General features: G+C 47.0%; 2 protein-coding genes across 3 annotated transcripts in view; one reads left to right on the forward strand and one right to left on the reverse strand.

Annotated features, from left to right (window-relative positions):
* LOC119162346 (kinesin-like protein KLP2) overlaps window positions 1-18,386 on the reverse strand; it is a 117,370-nt gene that overhangs the window by 58,961 nt on the left and 40,023 nt on the right. The gene's annotated exons all lie outside the window — the stretch shown is intronic.
* The window catches only part of LOC119161219 (stomatin), a 173,755-nt gene that overhangs the window by 32,284 nt on the left and 123,085 nt on the right, over window positions 1-18,386 (forward strand). The gene's annotated exons all lie outside the window — the stretch shown is intronic.

Below are 18,386 nucleotides of genomic sequence, written 5' to 3' on the forward strand. Positions count from 1 at the left end.
CGACATCGTCGGTCAAGAACCGGTTCTCCCCCAAACTCTTCCTGCTTGGCTCCCCAGGGCCGGTCGTAACAGGGGGTAGATATGGCGATACCGCGGCTTCCGTTTCCAACGTACCAAATGCGCTTTTAAGGACAACTTTAGCTACGGAGAGGCACTGACTGTTTGCTTCTACGGCTTGTCTAATCCAGGCACAGTCTCCTGAATACTGTCTGGACTGAACAAAAGACGGATGAACTACATCCATAGTGGCTGCGGAGTCTCTAAGAACCCGACACTGCTTGCCGTTCACGGTAAGGTCGTACATATAGGGCTCTAACAACTTCATGTTCTCGTCGGCTTCATTTATAGATAAAAAGGCCACCTTTTCTTTCGGGCAGTGTTTCGCGAAGTGCCCTGTTTCGTGTCAATTGAAACAAGCAGCCGGTTTTCTCGCCTCAAATTTTCTTTTGCTTGCCTCTGCCGACGCCCCATGGTTAGATGAATTGTTTTCCTCACCCTTTTGTGCGAGACTTGTCGGTTGTTTTCTGAACGGCGCCTTATTCGGCAGTAGGAATTTTTCCCTTTTAGGCTCGCTGTTTGCCCCGAGGGCGCGGCGCGTAACGAATTCTTCAGCGAGCTCTGCGGCTTTCGTTACGGTGTTCACGTCCGGTCTATCCTGCACCCAGAACCTCACCTTTTCTGGTAACCTTTGATAGAATTGTTCCAGACCGATACACTCGAGCACCTTGTCATGATTCCCATACGCCTTTGCCTCTTTGAGCCACTCCCCCATGTTGGCCATTAACTTGTAAGCAAACTCCGGGTATGAATCATTGTTCTCTTTTACGGCGTTGCGAAATTTTTGTCTGAAACCTTCCGCTGACAACCTGTATTTCTTGAGAAGGCTCGACTTTACCTCACTGTACTCGTCAGCCTCCTCTTTCGTGAGGCGCGCGATTACTTCTGAGGCCTCCCCCGGAAGTAGGGACAACAAGCGTTGAGGCCATGTATCCTGGCTGAAACCTTGCCTTTCACAAGTTCTCTCAAAGTTGACGAGGAACAGCCCAATGTCCTCCCCTAGCTTGTACGATCTCATTAGGTCCGTCATTTTGAACCTGACCCGCTCTGCGGTACCGGATGCCTCGCTGCCTCCTGTTCTAATATTATGGCTAATCTCTAGCTCGAGGCGCTTCATTTCAAGCTCGTGCTTTCGCATCTTATCTGCCTCGGCTTCTGCCGCTTTCCTTTCGGCCTCGGCCGCGGCCGCCTTTCTTTCGGCCTCTGCCGCTTGCCTCTCCTGAATCTCCTCGACACATTCTGACAGCTCGTCATCCTCCGCCCCCAATGCGAGAATCGCCTCTATCAGCTCTGGCTTTCTTTGAGAGTCCGACACCTCCAGATTCAACTCCCTTGCAAGTAGCAACAACATGGACTTTCGCAGGGATTTAAGATTCATGGCTGCCTCCAGTACCACTGTCTCTGTTCCACAAAGATTCCTGTCCTGCAACTAATTAACCTTGACGGCAACGACAGCTCTAGGTTCCTGCCTTGCCTCAAGTTTTCCGTTAACTTAGTCTACAAATAAAGCTTCAAAAAGCTCTTATACGGAATCCTGCCCTGCCACTATTAACCTTGACGCCACTGACAGAAAGAGCTTAACCAAGCTATCACATAATTTCTGCCTGACGCAAGTTACCTGTTAACCCAATGACCAAGACAGCCCCTCTCTACCAGCTTTTACTTAACACGTAGAGTAAATGCCTGGTAAAATTTAACAGAGAAAGCCGGCACTCACCCAGTTCGCAGTCATGTCTCCGGCGTCGTGCCTCTCAGAAGTGCCGTTCGATTCCCTTTGGAAGTCGATGAGCTCGTGTCGTCCTTCTGCTGTCGTCCCGTTGTTGAACTTCGGGCTCACTCGGTCCAGTGGTCGCTTTCGGGGTTATCGGCATCCCGCCGCTGCCATCCAGTTGTTGGGACTCCGGGTCCTGCCGGTCTCGTTTTCGGTAGCTGGCCCCGTCGCAGGATCCATCGTCCAACAATTCAGCGAGAAAGAAGCGCCCGGACAAACGACAGAGATTTATTTACATGTGGAGAAGTGATCAACTGATCCAAAGAGAGAAGAGAGAGAGTGATACAAAACGTCTTCAGCATTTTATAGCGCCGCGTTGTTGACACTGGGCGCCTTGTCCGCATCGTCAGCCAATACGGTGTCCCCGGCACCTCGGCCACGAGGGAGGGGGAAACACCTCTCACAACACATGGAGTGGCACAACCTAACACGATGTCCATATATAGTCACGGCGCCCTAAAATGTTGCCAAACATGGTCACGAACGCACAGCAGATTCCGGAGTTCTCCCGGCGAGAGGAGGAACCTGAATGGGGAGGTGGGGGTGGACGACACCGTCGGTCAAGAACCGGTTCTCCCCCAAACTCTTCTTGCTTGGTTCCCTAGGGCCGGTCGTAACAAGCCGAATACTGAGGTGAACACAAAAATAATGATCAAAATCAGTACACGGAAACAAAATTTATTAGCCTTGAAGCATCAAAACCCCAGAGATGATGAGAAACAAACGTCCCTTTTCACACTTCACTCTCTCACTCACATGAAAAGCTGAGTTCAATCACTGCGCACCTCTTACAGGAACATATCGGACGACTCTCCTCGTTGTGGTGTTTACTGTTTTCAAACTTACATATTTAAAAACAGAATTTTTTTGTGTCTGGGGAAGTTCAAATATTATTTTTATCATTTTTAGCGCACAATAGTGTGCCCTATCTGAGACAGTATAGATATTACGTGCGTCTTGTCACGTCGAACCAACCAAAACGACCATCCAATTTTGTCACTCCCACGTGATGAAGCGTCACTTCAGATCACAAAAATACCGCATTCGCGCACATAATTTGCGCCTTCGCATAATTTGCGTGCCCATAATATTTTGCAAGCTGTTCGGAAAAATGCTATTGATTAGCATATTTCGCACTCCCTGATCCGTGCGAGCCATCTCGCCGGTTCGCGCACCTTTGCACATTTCGATGCTTCGGCCGGGTGCACACCTCACCGAGCAGACGAGCGCCGTCAAACAGGCTACGAGTGTGAAGTCCCTTCTTCCGAGGACTTCCCCTAGGGTCCCTAGAATATCGCACCTGAACACGAACCTGTTGACGGGTCGCCGGAACTGCTCGAGCGTTTGCCTCTCCCTATCTTCCAATCTCTACCACCACGATAATGGCGAGAATGCACACTCGCGTCCCAACACGGACGACATTCTCTATCGGAGGTACAGTGCACTAGAAGAGCACTTCTAGCGCACTCTATCGGAGGCGTGCGAGGACCTGTTGCGCCAACTGTTCTCCTCGTTTTCTGCGTCCGCGCTGCAACGCACGATTTCGGAAGTTTAGGTATCGCCGTCCGGCCGACACGTTTTGACGGTTCCCTTGCGATGTGTTACAGTAATAATATATACGGCGAAATCGAAGCTCGATGTTGTAAACTGTGCCGAAGAAAACGGGAATCGTGCCACCGCAAAGAACTTCAAGGGGACGTGCATACTTCAACGTGACGACCGGCATGATCGGTATACGTGAGAAAGCAGACGAGTGCGCGCTTGGTAATGCAAGTTTCCTGCTATTGAAGGAGGCCTTTTCGATTACGTGCGGATGCTTAGTTCTTGCGGCATCGCCATGTCGCGGGACCTAGTTTCTCCCAGTATTGTCGAAAGAGCTTCAAGAAAATATGGCGTTTGAACGCGCTCGACGGAACCGAGTACGATGCGCTTCAGAGGGTGGTGGCAGCAGCCGCGACGATGATTCCCAATCAGACTTCGCGATCAGTGATTCCCGCTAGACCGCGCGTGACCGCGTCTTACTGGTTAAAGTACGCGCTAATCATTTCAAAATCAGTAACAAGTACTCTTTGTTTGTGCTCCAATTTATTTATTCTTCTTTTTAAATGTATATACTGCGCGCGTTAGGACTGTCACACAGTATTTCGTATGCGCTCGCGAAATCCCCGCATAGTTTGCGCACCCCCTTCTCCGGAACCCAAAATCGCGAGAAAAAAATGTGCAAAGTATGCGAGTAAATACGGTAGCCAGTTCGTGTCGCTCTAGTCCGAAAACAATGTGGTATCTTCGTCGCAACAAAATTCTAACAGCTTTGTTTTTGGCGTTGCCACTCGCGCAACAGTTCTACAGTTCGAGATGCAAACCATACGCTTAACTTGCGCCGCAGCATTCCTTTGACAGAACGATGGCGTCCCTTCATTCTTCTCAGAAGGAGCTCGCTTTAGAAACGCTGATCCATACGACACTGCTAGAACCACGTAGCCTCCCGCCCTCCGAGACCCTCGATGGAATTTTCGCGTGATGCTGATGATGATGATGACCTCTGATGAATGGCGCTCACCCACGGAGGGGGATGGGCCAAGAACCGGGTGGCAGGATACTTAAACGAAACTATAGAATGAAAATTAAGCCAATCTGAAAAAATAGTTTTAAAATAATACTACCAAAAAACAAAAATATTTGCTGAGCAAGCGGTCAAACCATCTCTTGTTTTTGACTGACATGGCTACGAATTATAAACTAAAGATCTGAAAAGGTTAGGGTTCACTAGCACGGTAATCTTTTAGTGGCGTTGATGTAATCAAACACAGTGGAGCACATATATCCCTGTGGCAGTAACCAAATGAAGTTCCGCCAAGTGATAAAATTACTGGTAGATTTACTTGTATTCCTAGCTTTTGTAATGGGGCAACTAAATATATTTTTCTCTGATAAGAATAACGATGACAGAATAAAAAGAAATGTTCACTTGTTTTCGCGTGGGCAAAGACGACTGGCATGTTTCCTTTGTATTCTAACCGCGATCCCCAGTTGCTCTCACGCGCTTTCACTCACGCATAAAACACACGCCGCGTGGGGTAGCGTTATCGCAAGTTATAGTTTATTCTGAATCCCACGGTGACGTCGGTGGTGAAAATGAGCCTAGAATGTCAATAAAGTCAATAAAAACCCTGATAAAATACAATAAAAAGCCCCAAGCATTACGACAAACAGATCTAACGATTCTCCCTTGCAGTGGGAATCTTAGGCCGAACGTTTTGGATGCAAACATTGAATCACAAGACAGACACGACCTGTTCCCCTTGTTGAAACGCGCCCGGACCCGAAGTACGGCGATGGAGGCGTAGCAAATTCCGGCAAAGAGCACGTCCCGCGACAACTGTTCTCATCTCATCTATTTATTTTTAATGCATTTATTCATTTTGGGGCCATACAAGGCATCGTCCGCGGTAAGGAGTCGACAAAAGAGGTGGTCGCTGGTAACTCTTTCTCCCCTTATAAACACTGCGCGTTCTAAAACATACAGTAGGGATGCCTACTGGCGTCACCAGTATGGCGGAGGTTACAGCTTAACACTAATACCAGCCTATTTCAAAGCTGCACTTTCGGCTTAAGGGAACCCGGCACAAGCGTATGCGCTCTCGCGCGCAGCACGTCGTGCCACATTGGGGGCGCGTCGAAGCGGTAGTTGCCGTACGCGGAATATAGAAAAATACATAAATTTAAACATAATTACACTTCAGAAAACTCGCACAAAGCTAGCTATTTTACCGCAGAGCTGTTACGCCCGAAGTTTGCCATGTGTCGTAGATAGAAAATTATAATTATCATGAACCGTCACGAATTGTGTTCATACTATGCTTCACCATCATTGTATCCTGCTTCGCTCTAGGACCACTGTTGATGGGATGCAATAACTATGAAGAGCAAGAGAATTGGTACAAATAGAGAGAGGGAGAGAGAGAGAGAAAGGGAAAGGAAAACAAAGAAATCAGGCAGGCGATAGAAGAAAATGAAAAAAATTTGACCCCATATCTGCATGTTACACTGCAAATGCCGTCGAAAGACTATATTCTTGCGTCTGGAAAGAGTGAACAAAACGTTTATTTGATGTTCTGTGCAAGAAAATTGGTGAATGGTATTCCAAGGCACTGCGTCTGAGTGCCTCGAGCGTGCAGCGGAGGTGAACGAGCGCATCGAGTCACCTCACACGTGAGACATGAGCGCTATCTGGCAGTTATCTTGGAAAACGAAGCGCGCGGCGAGCGTGCCCGTCTTGGAGGCGATAAGGTGTAGAACGCAAGGCGACGGGTAGGTGCCACCATCATGTAGTATTAGCAAGGCGTTGGAAACACTTGCCTTCTCGTGCAAGCGTTGCACTATCAGCGCAGCGTGATAAAGGCTACGGTCCTTAGAATTGCTTATAGATGCCTTTTTATTATAAAGGGACACATACAAAATATTGACGTGTTGTCATGGTGCCGCAGATATGCGCAATAATCGCTTTTTAATTGACAATCACACAAGTATCTTGAGCAATGTTGGTCAGCGCGGCGGATGGGGTCCGCCGTTAGGGGTATCGTTTGGTGTCATTAGAAATACCGTTAAAGGTGGACAAACAGACCAAAATTTTTGCGTCAAAGGTCGCCAAAAAAGACTATCGTCTTTAAATATTCTTCGCAGCGATATTCGAATCCGCGTATCCACGATCCGAAGTCGGGCGTCGTAACCACTCGTCTATCCAGAAAGGTTAGCAGAGCATTCGCAATAGTTATAGACTGTCGCGCCGCCTAGCGGAATTCAGGAGCGTCCTCTCGAGGATGATCAGTAGGCAGACGTTCCCAATGCTGCCTTGTTCGGAGTGTTAATGATTTAGTAAGAAACGAACACAAACCACTTTGTATGTTGCATGACCGTCCACGACTCGATAAATCTGATTCGTTCTTGCGAGACGCGAAGTTTTCGTGAAAATACGTGGCAACTCGCGCTTTCGATTATAGCCCGCAGAGTACACATATCAGCCTCGCAAAATTTTCTGCAGCCACTTTGGATAGTTAAACGTTAACGTCTGAACATTCCAGTTCATACTCGCCTTGTTTTACGTGCGTATAGCATTCGTCAGTACTTTTGTAGAGCATGAATTCCATAACATTTATTGTACGTGGAAAGTAGCGCAGGCTTGCGATTTGCGCTTTCAAACCTTCGCCTGCGCTACGCCACTTGTTTTTTTTTTGCGTTTTTTTACGTCCTGACGAGCGCGCCGGAATGCTGGAAGGTAAGCAGCGAGCGAAGGGAGAAAGAAGTTATGTTACGCACGTGTTATGACCTTGAGCACTATTTTTCTTCGACCGCGCGGCTTTCAGCGTGATAGCAAGTGGGCGCGGGGCATGTTGGGACCTACCTCACTATCTATGCAGCCCATGATTCTCAAATCAGCTGATGGCCATGAATTTGAGTATATGGTGAGGTAATGTGGGTATATGACATTATTTAAAGAAAGAATATGGGACTGTTTTTACGTGACTTTGAAAATCAGTCAAATTCCAGGCCGCATGCCGCACTATACAATGTTTGGCTCGCGTGTTCTCAGAAGTCTCTGCCAGTGATCAGTAGCGTTTTCTGATCATTCTCAAAAGTGCGGCGGGACCTCCTCAATGCAGCTCCGCCACCATGAAACCCAATGTTTACTGAGCACGGGCAAGCCAGTGATTCCCTTGACAATCGCGTGCTTGCCGAGTAGGCGGTGCTCTCTCGTGCGCAGCACGGGAATCAGCCCGGTACTTCAGAAGCGTTTTTCGCGATATCAGGTAACTTAGTGCAAATAGTTCTTGTTTATTTCTTTTCTTTATGTTATTTTAGCCCTTCTTCATTTCTTCTGCTCTTATTTTGAACATTATTGGCCTTGCTCAAGGCCTGTATTGAGTGTAATGGCCACTGCGAGAGAGGAAGAAATAGATGACAAGAAAACGCTGCGAGACCATGCGACATGAGACAGCGGATAGGCAAGCCGGGTCCCTAAAGTGCTACGAACTTTAAAGATAGTAAATCAAGGGGCGGCAAAATTAAGTTAAGGTGATGAGGAGGGATATAAAGGTGAACAAGAGGAAAAAGAGAAGGGAGAGGGTAAATCGAGGCATATCCATGTATAGTATAGAATAGTATAGAAAGGTGCGGGAAATGAAAGTAAGGGTGAGGTGGAGTGATGGGAAGATGAAGGCAAGGGACAAGCCACTACTTCCGCTGTTTCCTCAGTCTTCGCACAGACGCACTGTTGCACAGCCGCTTTGAGACACAGAAAAAAAATCTTTTGGCAGTACTGGTACAAGGAATCTTGACACTAAGACGCGCGCACAGCAGCTAACAGAAGCTCGAAAACAATTTAGAGTTGTGACCTTGTGATCATTACAGGTGTAAAAAAGTATAAATGACGTTTTGGAAATTATCTAATGTTTATTTAAATCTTCACGGTGAACATTTTATATGTCAGACCATGCAAATTCCTACTAGCTGACAGCATGGAGCTCACAAGACCGGTTCAAGTTTATTGTAGTCTGGAACTGTTCCAGTGACATCGTTGGTCGCACAGACTGTCGTAAATTTTGCTCACGCGGTGCATCGAAGAGGAAGAAGCGGTAGGCTGGAGACCGACACAAGATGCATGTTGGCCTTGTTTCGTCGTGTTCGCCGTCTTGCAGCGGCTTGGAACTCCAACTAAGCAAACTAGCAAACGAGGCTTTTCCCAGATTGTCTCCGCAAAATGCTGAGTACTGGCCGAGAGCCCTGGGGCCATATTCACTATAGCCTGGACTAAACCATTTCTTTAAAAAAGGTGTCAGGCAATGGTGGTATTAGGCTCAATATGAAGGTAGCAATGCATAAAGCGAGAAAGGCTCCGTGAATGAAGGCTCATGGCGTTTTAAGTCGGAAGAACTGCTTGTCATTAACTGACAAAATGACCCGTTGAAATAATAGCATAGGCCAGTAACTGTTTTAATGGTATAGAATTGGGAAGAAGTACATGTGAAAGCTATATTCTACTGCTCGTGTGGGAGCTCGGTTCAGTACTTTCTGGTTGACGACTGCGTCGCATAAATGTCGATGCAGATTTTAGGGGCGGAGCTCCTCTTAGCCTAACCTTGTCCTGCGTGTATCGTTACCGAGAGAAAAGACGAGAGAAAAAAAAGACAGGCAGTATCTCTCGAACAGTGTAATAGACGGCACTGTCTCGTAAAAGTACATAGAAATTTCAGTTGAGTGAGGATACTCTACATGGCGTTGTACCGCTACTCTCTGATTGGCTGCCGCATGGGTTGTACCTGGGTGCGCGAGTAAGGAGCGCCTCCCTCAGTCTCCTGGATAGTTGCCGTACGTGGCGGATCTTTGGTTGGGCATGGAAGAAGCAGAGCAGCGGGTGCGTTGAAAACGCTTGTGCTCAGCTTCCTTGGCTCGCGTCTCGTAGGTGTTTCCTGCACGTCGATGTTACGGGCGTGGCAGGGTGGACTGAGAGGAAGAACACCAACAAGCTCGTGTGGCGTAGTCACCGCTTGGTGCCACATCTGGCGTCCACGCTTGCCCTCCTCGAACGAGGCTGAGCTGATTTCCTCCCACGCGTGATGGTCTCTCCGTGTACGGCACGGAGAGGTTGTTTTGAATTGTCCGCTTGTTTTGAACACAGAACTGATATTGGAAGCCCCCGGGAGCAGCTGCGTGCACACACCATATGACTGCGCATCGTATGCCTTATCCTCGTTTCAGCACAAAGACACGAGAGATCATGTGGAGAGCTGAAACCCTGAGCGATGCTGCACCTGTTGCACTATACAGTGCGTCACGGGGACATTTATCCATCGACGGGGTTCCTCGTCGAAACAAGGCCATATGAACTGGGCCTGTCTTACGTTTCTCTTTTGTTTTCTGCTTCTTTCTTTTCTTTGACATGACAGCATGCTTATTTGTTTCTCAACTCCACTGGATCATCGCAGCAGGTATACTTTGCGTTTTGCAATTCATATAGGTCTAGTCTATGTAAAGGGTGTATTAAGTCACGTTTTCTTGCCCCAGTGCAAATTAACTTTTAATAAAACTCGGTTCACTTTTGAGTACGACGGCCACCAAGAAAACCAATATGCACCTAATGCACACAGTCTGTAAGCTGGTTATCCGCGTGCACATCTATGCATGCAGGCAGATGGTTACTAATACGCATAGTCGTTTTCAGTCAATCATTTTCTTATTTTTATGTATCCGCATTGATTTCAATGGTTATTATAAAGAACAAACACGGCTCGCCGATGCTTTGATAGACATTAAGCTAAATAAATGGGTTGGGTTGGCCACGTAATGCGTGGGATATACCGCCACGGTCGTCACTTAGCTAGTGCACCGGAATGAATACCAAGGGGCGGGAAACGGAGCCCATGCACCAGGTCGACCCCATATTTTTACCTATTCTGCCGTTCTTTGAAGTGCAAGGTCATGATGAGACACACAGAGAGAGAGAAGCAAACGTTTACTTCGAAACAGTGTTCCGAGGAATTCCCGGTATCACCCTAAGGTGGGAGGGTTCCCTAGTCCAGTAAACAATCCTCTTGCTTCGACTACTCTCTTGGCCCGGGTGACGAGTTCTCGCTGGTCATCCAGGTCCTCCAGGTCATCCAGGTTGTGCCTGGGTGCACAAGGAAGACGAGCTTGGCCTCTCACGTTTCGATTAGGTGGTCTCTTTTCTTTTTGATGCTTGGCTTCGTTTTTTTTTTCTCATGATGTGGCCGAGTGCCGCGAATGTTCTCTTTCAAGAAATTGTTGTGTTAAAAATGTAACCTTCTCCCCTCTAGAATGCCCTCGGGCCCTGCGGGTATTGAAATAAATAAATAAATAAATAAACCACATCTCTTCATCGAGAACTGTTTACCTTTATACATAGAAATGAAAACAATAATACTTTGATAATGTCTGGGGTTTCGCACGCCAAAACCACGATATGATGTTGAGGGAGGCCGCGTTGAATAGATCCGGAAATGTTGACCACTGGGTTTATTCAACGAAACTTCAAAGCTCACCTTAACCTAAGAAAGGTGTAAACCAAAGGCAGGCCACTCTGATGAGCACGTCGTGGCTTCATTTTCATTTTGTGCATTTATTTACAAAAGTTCTTTGGCGACCTCGACCTTCAGTTTCAGTGAAACTTGGCTCCACTTATTGAAGAACCTTAGAAAAACAGGGGCATACGTGGATAGGCACGCCAAATCCAGTCTGTATGTCTGTATTGTCGATCGTGTGTGTGCGTTTCATTACGATACCAATTATAAGTACAATCTCGGCTATAATTTGCCGCCGGCGTCGATGTCGCCGCCATACACCGTGTATGTATACGTATCTATATATATGAAAACGCCAGAAAGAAAAATACTCCAGAAAAAATCCCAGTGTATCCACGGGGAGTTAATGATGATGAATGGGGCAAAGCATGCGTCCGTCCATTTGTCTGTCTGTCGGTCCATCCGTCCGTCTGTCTCTCTGTCCATCTGTGCGTCCGTCTCTCTGTCTACCTGTCGAGGCATTGGTCTGTCTGTCTGTCTGTCCGTCCGTCCGTCTGTCTGTCTGTCTGTCTGTCTGTCTGTCTGTCTGTTCATCATTCTGTCTGTCGAGGCATTGGTCTGTCCGTCTGTCTTTGTGTCCATGCGTCCGTCCATCAGTCCGTCCGTGCGTGCGTCCGTCTATCTTTCTGTGTGTCTGTTTTTGTCTGTCTGACGACGAGCACGAGCCACCGAGGCCCTCCACTTTGCTTCGTCCATGCCACACCAACGAGGCGACAGGCACGAGCCACCGCGGCGCTCCGCGCCCGCCGCTCTGCTTCGTCCATGCCCTACCAACAATCCACGTACGGCGACGATCCTGGAGACTGAGAGCGCACTCCTTCCTTGTGCACCCAGGCACAACCCACGCAGCAGCTAATCGGAGAGTAGCGGTACAGCACCGTCTAGAATATCCTGACTCAATTTATATGTACTTCTATGAGACAGCGCTGTCTATTATACTGTTCTGGAGATACTGCCTTCCTTTTTTTCTCGTCTCTTCTTCTCTCGCCAACGCCTCACTCAGGACAAAGTTAGAATAAAAGGAGCTTCACCCCTCAAAAAACTCCGGTGCGCATAATCGAGCCTTTGTCCTCCGAGTTGTGAGTGCGAGGCATTAGCCACTGAGCCACGAAGGAGACCTCCTTCAACGCTCAAACGGCAAGCTACTTATATCTGCCACTTACCGCTGGTGAAGGGCATCTCGGGGGAACTACTATTATGTTTTCAGTATTACCAGCGAGAGAGCGCAATGAGTTCACGACGCGCTATATCTCGGGGGAACTATATCTCGGGTGCCAGGGCATCTCGGGGGAACTACCAGATAGTCACGACGCAGTGGCGTGCGCTCCACTCTCCCACGCGTACTTGGTCCCGCGGAGAGGGGATGCTCTCGTGTGTGCTTGCTTATCTCGCGGTGGGGATAATCGCAAGCCTTGGGCTTTTACCGGAACAATTCCGTTGTAGTTACCGGGCACACAAAGGTCACTGCAATCGTTGCACGGTCCCCGTTTGCGAAAAGGGTGTGCTTTTTCAGATACAGTGAAGTAACAAATGAGACACTTATTAGCGTTCATCTGTACCTGTGACAACGTTTTGTGCGTCCTTTGTGCGTGAGAAACGTGGGGCACGTTTTGATCTGCTTGCCATTCTTCGTGTGACCTTCCATTTTGTTGCATCGCTTTCATTGCTTCGCCTTTGCGGTAAATCTGTTACTTTTTTTCTTGATATGGACCCTGCACAAAACTATCTGCGTAAGAGGTGTTTAAAACTACTATAATTTAAAGAAAGCTATAGCGCAGTGGCACCTATATACGCCAATAAACGACTCTGCATCATGTACGAACCACTGGCGTCATCATCGACCACTTTATTATTGATACCGCTTGCACGTGGCACCCTTGAAGAAGATGACGCGATTTCGATTCCCGTCCACGGCAGCTCTATTTCTCAATTCAGCCGTCGCCTGCGAAACGGTGCAGTGCCCTGCGTAAAATTTTCATCATGGCCACGCGATCATTTTGCAAGTGAAGCAGCCTTGCAATATGTGACTCACGGGGAAGTTAAAATTGTTTAATTTCATTCCGAGGTCGAATTAAGCAGGTGTTTCTTAGGTCAATGATTCTTCTAAGTAATCTCACACTTGATTATAAAAAGACAAATGTACTAGTTTCTGTACGCATTTTCCCGTGTATCCTCCAATGCCAGATGCCTTTCGATTCGCACTGTTCTATCAAAGCTCTAACCTTTTTATTCCTCTTTTTCCAATCCCCAGTCGTAGGACAGCCACCGGACAGGTTTCTGGCAAACTTCCCAGACGTTTCCCTTTTGTTTTCTTTTTGCTTCTTATATGTTTTTTTGGTTTAGGATCAGTGAAAAAATACCGCTTTGTGTGTGTGTGTGTGTGTGTGTGTGTGTGTGTGTGTGTGTGTGTGTGTGTGTGTGTGTGCGTGTGTGCGTGTGTGTGCGTGTGCGTGTGCGTGTGCGTGTGCGTGTGTGTGTGTGTGTGTATGTGCACTTTTAATAATCAAGTATGAAGTTAATTTGCGCTAAGAGGAGACGTCGCCCTCCCGACATGGCGAAATCGAAGCCACCCCCATCTGCTTCATTAAGGGACACAAAGGGGCTACACAGCCTTCAAGTGAAAAACCCAGCCTTTTGTTCTAGACTTCCGATTGCAACTGTCCCGGGTGCATACTCGCGCTCCTGTTCGCAACATATATTGATAGAAAATTCACAACCACATTTTTTTAATCATTCGAGAAAGTTACGCAGTCATCTCGGACAAAAAAGAAAAAAAATCGCATTTGACTGGCAAAATACCCGACGACCAAAGCTGGTGAAGTATAAAACACTACCGCACATGGAGATTGCGGAAAAACTTTATTCTCAGCAGGGCTGTTAAAAGCCCCAGACGAAGATAACGCCCTTCTTTCAAGAAAATGCGATTGCACGTCTTTTAGATCACACGAATTTCGTTCTGTTGCAATTTTACCTTCTCATTCTACGGTCTATTTGGAAATGCCACAAGGAGGCAGGCAAGTATTAGCTCATTTAGAGCAATTTTGAAGCCTATATTATCATATTTTTGTGCTAGCTAGACAGCCCATTTGTTAGGGCATATTTCTATCACCACAACGAATATCGGATATAAAGAACCAACAGTCCCCACTCTACTTCTTTAAGGCAAGGCTCTACTGTAGCTGTATTATTTTTCTGCTTTCTACGCTGGCCAAACGGACCCGCGATAATTCTTAGGTGTCTTGCCAGCGTTATGGATGGCGCAGCAGCCACACGTGTGCGAAAAAGGTTTTTGGCTAGAGGAGGCGTCGTCATGAACGGGTACAGGTATGTATACGTGTGAAAGCTTAAGGTATACATACAGTGAAAAAAATGATAAAACCTAGTGGCACATGAAATTAAAACACTTCGCTTGGCCTTAAGAACTTAACTAACGGCTCAAGAAACGTTTACGGCAGTGTAGCATTTATTTACTTATTTGGCGCACCATGGTCACCAAAACATTACGGGTGGAGAGACTTTACATACTGTTTTGTTCTGTCTGGTCGTCGCTGTTCATATGGTTTTATTCAATGGCCTTGCACTCGGGGACTTCAGGCCTGCGAGGCAGTGGTTCGGGGCTGTTTTTGCACAAGCGTTATTTGAGGCGAGAGAGAGGAGCGCAGTTGGCGAGCCGCTCCCAGGCTGCCGCGGTCGTTGTTGATGTTAGTGCGCCGCCGGCGCACGAAATTCGAAGCTTTTTTCCCGTCACGATGGTCACAGCGGCTGGCGCGTTGCGATTGCACAGTCCCATGATCGTGGGCCAACTTGCGTACACTGCCTCGGCACCGGTAAGCGAATGCCCGCTTCGGGCGCGTCACCACAATAACACAGCAGCCGTGTTTTAAAAACAACTCAGCAAAGACGAAGAGCATTCTTACGAAACGATATTGTCAGCGGCACTCGAGTTCGCACCGGTAGCATTTAGGCGCCCGCACAAGAAACACTACACTATGCGTAAACGTGGACTTCGAGAGTTGAGCGCGTTCGCTCGGCAATTTTGTCATGAGGCGTTGAATCGGCAAACATTAAAGAAGAATAAAAAAGTGAGTTTGTGGGCCAGGAACGCGTAGCAATGCATCGCCAGAGCAGAGCGAAGAGAGAGGCGAGACACGAGCGGCGTCGGACGCAACTGAACGAGCTCCAGCACCAAATCTCGTTTTCTTCTTCTACATGCAACCCCTGCCGATTCACTTGTAGCTTCAGTTGAATACAGTTTTTTTATTCAAAGTTGAACCTTTCCTTAGCTCCATCATTCGGTCCAAGCTGACAATATGCTTCGGAAGCCATGTGATGTTAGCTCTTTTTGAACAATATAATGCTCCAGTGTAGGAAACAGCAGCATGAAGCAACAATTTTAAAATAGGAGCCACAACTCAATGGTGTACGCACGGCGGTACAGTAATATTGCCATGCGAGCTTCTTTCTTTGGATGTGATCGGGCTTCACCTACAACTGTTTTTACCATCGCTCAGCGCAGATGTGCGCGGTAATGTTTCAACTTCCCGCCAGTTTAGGCTATTCTGATACATGCACGGCACGACTGGTTTAGTTTATTCTGGAGTGAAGGTGAGCCCCAGTGATAACGCTGAAATTTTCTGTGATTCATGCTTAAAAGCTGACCCGTTCCACCGTCGATGAGATCATTCGATGATCGACGCATGTGCTGGACGCTATGGTTTTCTTGTGTTTGTACTGCTCGCTTGTATAGCAGGCTGCTTCATTTTCTGGGAAAAAAAGTTCGCCCAATAAATAGTTTCATCTGATTTCCGCCTTGCTCGCCATCACAAATGCGTGAGAATATACTAGTGAACATTTGCAGATCACTTTCAAATAATGGGCAGAATTTAAAAAAGATATCCTTCGTAGGTTAATTTTGTTATTTGTTGACTGCCAGCGCTGACATCTCCGTCATCACGACTTGCTGACAGCTGCTCTTGTGAATAGTTTCAAAGAGAGAAAGGAAGAGATTGAAAGAAAGTGAAAGTAGGGAAGCTTACTTGCACAAAAATTTACTTTTGATTCCATTTGTCAAGATGTATGGGAGGTGAGGGTAAAGGTATTAAGTAGAGACACAAAGACAAAAGCGCACAGCCTCATCGCTGCTCAGAGCATAGGATAACCTCGACCAATGAATGCAAGTGCTGTCTGCACTTAGCGTCCGATGGTTAACACTTTTGTGTTTACAGAGTCGCTCACAGACACTTGTTGTTCGTATTTATAACAAGTGTTATGTGTCTAGGGGCCGAGAAGTTAAAATCACATAAGTGTTCTTACTGTAATGTTCCTGCGGCCCTAGGCGTCAGTGATTTCCGACATGTTAAAGTTAACAGCCAGTCTATCGCAAGCAGCACATCGGGGTTTCCTGCCTGTGGATACACCTCCGAGACCCTAATTATCAAAAACTTTTTACGCTGGAGTCATTCGCATGACAACACTTTATTTGATTCGGGCTCTGGGCATATTGCGAGCGAAAACGGCCAGCCAAAGCATAGCATGCTTATGAAAGAAGAGCTTTTTGGATAACGGCACAGGTTCTTATCTATAGCTTTGTAACCATTAACAGGAGACAATATCACAGACAATACTAATTTACTTTTGAATATTTCCTTATTTTCGTGTTGGTGTTGATTCATATGTGCGTACGAGTGCGTTTTTGCACATAGTATGTGCTCGGGTGTTCTATTTCCATGTACTGCTCTTATTTTTTCTTTAGGATATGTGTTCAATATTCGATCAAAGGCTAAGAAGTAGCTGGCGCCTTAATTATGTGCTATCGTCTCCCTATATAACATATCAATAAAAAAACGTTTCTTACGGGAACGGCAATTCTACTCTTCAGATTTTCCCAGTAGGCATAGCTGCGAGTAGTGTGCGATAACATTTTATGTGACAGTGATATTCTCGAAGCTAAATACACTGAGGTGAAATAATAAGTTCAACGTGCAGCTTTGGATAAAAAACAAAAACTCAAACAAGAGAACGATGCACTTTAAGCCACACATGCTGAAGATGGCCAGGTTGAAAGCTCATAGCAGGTGTAACGACAGCAGCAAGGCTGCACAAATTTCATGATAAATGTGAAGAACTGTATTATTTTGTACCATTTCTCTTCAGAAAGAGCGGGAGACAGCACAACTTTAATGAAACTAAACGAACCCCAGTTCGGGTCCACTAAAGAAAAAAATTGACCCCGAATCCGCATGTTAGACTGCGAATGTCGTCGAAAGACGATAGTCTTGCGTCAGGAGAGAGTGAAGAAAACGTTCATTTGATGTTCTGCGCAAGAAAATCAGTCAATGGTATTTTGGAGGCGCTGCGTTAGAGTGCCTCGAGCGTGTAGCGGTGGCGAACGAGCACATCTAGGAACGTTAGACACGAGTGCAATCTGGCAGTTATCTTCGAAAACGAAAGAATGCACGCGGCCCGCGGAGAAAGATGCGCGCCTGTCTCAGAGGTGATAAGGTGTAGAACGCAAAGTTACTGGCAGGTGCCACCATCGTGTCGTCTTCGCAAAGCCTTGGAAACACTTACCTCATTGAGCATCGCGTTGCACTGTCAGCGCAGCGTGATTAACGCTACGGTCCTTAGAATTACTTGTGAGGGCCTTCTTCAGTATAAGGGCACACATACAAAACATCGACGTGTTGTTATAGTGCCTCAGATATGCGCAATAATTACTTTTCAATTGACAATCGCAGATGTAAGAACGCTGAAGCTTGAGCAATATTGGGGGGCGCTGCGAATGGGGTTGGCCGTTTGGTGCCGTTTGAGGTATCGTTAAGGGCGGACAGGCAGACAGACAGACAGACAGACCAAAATTTTTCCGTCGAAGGTCCCCAAGAAAGACTATCGTCTTTAAAAAAACAAGGCGTAGCCATCACACAGGCCTAGAAGTTTCAAATGTCCGAGTAGGGCCTTCACAATGTTTGAGGTGGAGTCCACCAGCCTCTCCTCCAGGGTCGCAGGTATTAGATTTGTAGGCATACGTGCTTGAGGTCCTCGACCATGACTGCGCGGCCACCCGGACAATTCTACAGAACGTGAGTGTTTACGAGAAGCCTCCGCATGCCACGCAGGCAGGGGACCATGCAGTCCTTGTCTTGCACGTATAGTGCTGAATATGGGGTGAGTTTGAGCACGCCACGCCAGGCCTTCCTCGTGTCTCGACATGGAGTGAAGGAGACCATGATGCGGTTGTTGCGCGTCTTTACTATCTAAACCATGGCTGCTCAACAAAAACAAGTGATTTTGCAGTGGTCGTCGCGTCATGCTAGAATATCTAACAATGAATAAACGGTGTCACGAGCCACACCTGTCAATAAATATTATCGACAAACATGACACTTTTTAAGTGCTGTTGAGTAATTTTAACCTGAAACGTGGATGCCCACCTGGCTTACCAAAAAAAAACAATAACAAAAATG

Source organism: Rhipicephalus microplus, chromosome X (assembly GCF_043290135.1).
Source record: "Rhipicephalus microplus isolate Deutch F79 chromosome X, USDA_Rmic, whole genome shotgun sequence".
NCBI lineage: Eukaryota > Metazoa > Arthropoda > Arachnida > Ixodida > Ixodidae > Rhipicephalus > Rhipicephalus microplus.